Source organism: Apium graveolens, chromosome 3 (assembly GCF_009905375.1).
Source record: "Apium graveolens cultivar Ventura chromosome 3, ASM990537v1, whole genome shotgun sequence".
NCBI classification, from domain to species: domain Eukaryota; kingdom Viridiplantae; phylum Streptophyta; class Magnoliopsida; order Apiales; family Apiaceae; genus Apium; species Apium graveolens.
The window spans coordinates 71,684,918-71,689,143 of record NC_133649.1 but is presented as its reverse complement, the minus strand read 5'-3'; the positions used below and the strand labels follow the sequence as shown (position 1 = coordinate 71,689,143).

The 4,226-nt window shown below is 41.0% G+C and overlaps 1 non-coding gene across 1 annotated transcript; it reads right to left on the bottom strand.

Annotated features, from left to right (window-relative positions):
• Positions 1-522: 522 nt before the first annotated feature.
• On the bottom strand, positions 523-629 carry LOC141715977 (small nucleolar RNA R71). Its single transcript, XR_012572714.1, has one exon. It is a non-coding gene; the product is annotated as a small nucleolar RNA R71 (small nucleolar RNA).
• Positions 630-4,226: the final 3,597 nt, after the last annotated feature.

Sequence of the window (4,226 nt, the reverse complement as noted above, 5' to 3'; positions counted from 1 at the left end):
ACACGTTCGTGGGCTCGTAAGAGAAATCTGGATCAAGCCGAGGGGGAAGCTGTAGTGATTCGTAGGCAAGTTTTTGAGGACGAAGATAAAGTAGTAGAAGAAGAGAAATTTGAGGAACCAGCTTTAGGAGTGATGGGAGATCAAGTAGAAATTCCTAAGGCTTTGATGGACCATTCTTAGCCTAAGATCAATGATATTCAGTCGAGCATCATCAGACCAGCCATCACGGCTAACACTTTTGAGATCAAGTCGAGCATGATTCAGATGATATAGAACTCAGTTCAGTTTGGGGGTTCTCCTACAGAAGACCCCAACATGCACATCAGGGATTTCATCGAGATCTGCGATACTTTCAAGTTCAATGGGGTGACTGAAGATGCGATCAAGCTGCGACTCTTCCCATTCTCTCTGAGGGATAAAGCAAAGTGTTGGTTATATTCTCTACCACCAGGTTCTATCACCACATGGGAGGATCTTGCTCAAAAGTTTCTCACTAAATTCTTTCCTATGGCGAAGACTGCTGTAATCAGAAATGCACTTACTCAGTTTGCACATCAAACTGGAGAATCTCTGTGTGAGGCTTGGGATCAATATAAGGAGATGCTAAGGAAGTGCCCACACCATGGCATGCCTGATTGGATGATCATAAACTATTTCTATAATGGTTTAGGTGCACAGTCTAGACCTATGCTTGCTGTAGCATCTGATGGAGCCTTATGGGCCAAAAGCTATAATAAAGCTTATGAGTTGATTGAGCTAATGGCAGCTAATGAATACCAGAATCCTACGCAAAGAATGTTACAAGGCAAAGTAGCAGGAATTCTGGAAGTGGATACAGCTACTGCTATAGCTGCTCAACTTCAAGCTTTGACGATGAAAGTAGATTCTTTGGCTAATTATGGAGTTAATCAAATCACTAGTGTTTGTGAACTTCGCGCGGGGGCACATGAAACTGAGCAGTGTGCTATTTCTAGCGAATCAACTCAATTTGTGAGCAACTTTCAGAGATCACAGCAGCAAGCTCCAACCACTTATAATCCCAATAACCGTAATCATCCTTATTTCAGCTGTAGCAACAATCAGAATGCGGTGTAACAACCTTATCAGCCATACACAACAAAGCTGTATAACCCTCCTGGTTTTTAACAACCGCAATATGCCCCTAGGCAAAAACTTCAACTTCAGTAGTTACCGCAAGCTAATGAAAAATCTGAATTGGAGGAGTTGAGGCTCATGTGCAAAAGCCAAGCTGATTCTATCAAGACCTTGGAGAATCAGATTGCGCAGATTGCGAATGTATTACTGAATTGTCAACCTGACACGCTTCCAAGCGATACTGAAGTGCCAGGCAAGAAGGAATCTAAGGAGCATCTTAAGGCAATTACATTAAGTTCTGGTAAGGTTATAAATTCTGAAAAAGCTAAGACTCCAGATCTGAAGTAGAGGCTGAAGAAGAAGTGCAGAAGGAAGCAGAAGTAGAACCAATGAAGACTACTGTTGAGCACACTCCTCCTGAGGGTAATATAGGAGAGAAATAGATCTATCCTCTACCTCTCTTTACTAAGAGGCTGCAAAAGGAAAAGTTGGATAAGCGGTTTGAGAAGTTTATGGATGTGTTCAAGAAACTTCACAACAACATACCTTTCGCTGAAGCTCTTGAACAAATGCCTAGTTATGCGAAGTTTATGAAAGGTATTCTCTATAGGAAGGTGAAGCTTGATGACTTAGAAACCGTTGTTCTCACGGAGGAATGCAGTGCTGTGCAGCAACAGAAGTTGCCTCCGAAGTTTAAAGATCCTGGAAGCTTCACTATTCCATACACCATTGGAAAGGTGTCATTCGGCAAATGTTTATATGACTTGGGAGCTAGCATTAATCTGATGCCCTTGTCAATCTTCAAGAAGTTGGACTTGCCTGATCCAAGCCTACTTATATGACTTTGCAGTTGGCCAAACGTTCTATTACATATCCGCGCGGTATTATGGAGGATGTCTTGGTCAAGACTCATCTTCCCTGCTAATTTTGTAATTCTTGATTTCGAGGAGGATAAGAAGATTCCCATAATCTTGGGAAGACCTTTCTTGGCTACTGGCCGAATCTTGATAGATGTGCAGAAAGGTGAACTTACCATGCGAGTGATGGATCAGGATGTAACTTTTAATGTATTTAATGCCATGAAATTCCCTAAGGAAAATGAGCAGTGTTTTAAGGTGGAGATGGTAGATTCTGTGGTCAATTCTGAACTCGATCTATTGCTAAGGTCCGATGCCTTAAAAAAGCCTTATTGGGGAATTCTGATAGTGAAGATGATAAAGGTGAAAAGCACTTACAATATTTGAATGCTTCTCCCTGGAAGCGAAAGATGGATATGCCTTTGAATCTCTGGGATTGGAGGAGCTGAAAAGTTCTCCTAAGTTCCTCAAGCCATCTATTGAGGAAGGTCCTACTCTTGAGCTTAAGCCTTTACCTACACATTTGAGGTATGTGTTTTTAGGTGATGCATTTACTTTGCATGTTATTATTACATTAAACCTTTCAGGTAGCGGCGAGGAGAAGCTTTTGAGAATTCTTAGAGAATTCAAATCGGTAATTGGTTGGACTACAGCAGATATCAAGGGAATCAGCCCTTCATATTGCATGCATAAAATTCAGCTAGAGGAAGGAAGTAAGCCTACTGTTGAGCAACAGAGAAGGCTAAATCCGTTCATGAAAGAGGTTGTGAAGAAGGAAATCCTCAAGTGGCTAGATGCAGGGATCATCTATCCTATTTCTGACAGTTTATGGGTGATCCCAGTTCAGTGTGTGCCAAAGAAATGTGGTATCATTGTGGTAGCTAATGAGAAGAATGAGCTTATTCCTACACGAACAGTCACAAGGTAGAGAGTTTGCATGGATTATAGGAAGCTAAACAGGGCTACAAGGAAGGATCACTTCCCTCTTCCTTTTATCTTCTGGATGGCTATTCGGGATATAATCAGATTTGCATCGCTCCAGAAGATCAAGAGAAGACTAAATTTGACATGTCATTTTGGTACTTTTGCATTCCAGAGAGTTTCTTTTGGGCTATTGGAGTACCAGCCACTTTTCAGAGATGTATGATAGCTATCTTCTCTGATATGATTGGTAATAATATAGAAGTGTTCATGGACGATTTCTCGATCTTTGGAACTTCTTATGATGAATGTTTGCACAATCTTGGGTTAGTGCTGAAAAGGTGCGTTGAGACCAATTTGGTTCTCAATTGGGAGAAATGTCATTTTATGGTGCGCCAAGGCATTATTTTGGGCCACAAGGTTTCTAGTAAGGGTCTTGAGGTGGATAAAGCCAAGGTGGGGGTTATTAAATATCTTCCTCCACCAATTTCTGTTAAGGGAATTCGCAGTTTTCTTGGTCATGCGGGTTGCTATAGGCGTTTCATCAAGGACTTCTCTAAGATTTCGAAGCTGTTGTGCAATTTGCTAGAGAAAGATGTTTCTTTCAAGTTTGATGACGAGTGTCTCACTGCTTTTGAGACACTGAAGAAGAGTTTGATTATGGCACCTATCATAACTGCACCTGATTGGTCCGAACCATTTGAAATGATGTGTGATGCAAGTGACTACGCAGTTGGAGCATTTCTTGGGCAAAGAAGGAACAACATATTTCATGTAGTCTACTATGCTAGTAAGACTTTTAATGGTGCTCAACTGAACTACACAACTACTGAGAAGGAACTTTTGGCTATTGTCTATTGTTTTGAGAAATTTCGATCTTATCTACTTGGGATGAAGGTGACAGTTTTCACTGATCACGCTGCCATTCGATATCTTATCTCGAAGAAGGACTCGAATCCTAGATTGATTTGATGGGTTCTTTTACTTCAAGAGTTTGAAATAGAGATCAAGGACAGAAAAAGGACTGAAAATCAAGTCGCTGATCATCTCTCGCATTTAGAGGATCCAATTGCTACTTCACAAGATAAGTCATTGATTAACGAATCTTTTCCTGATGAGCAATTATTTGGAGTGCAAGGAGAAGAACCGTGGTTCGCCAACATTGTGAACTACCTTGTGAGTAACGTTATGTTTCCAAAGTTGACTTCCGCATAAAGGAAGAAGTTTCTGCATGAAGTGTAGTGGTATATGTGGGATGAGCCATTTCTTTTTTATCAAGGAGATGACCAAATCATCAGGAGATGTATTCCTTACAGCGAAACATGGGGGATCTTGTGAGATTGCCACTCAACA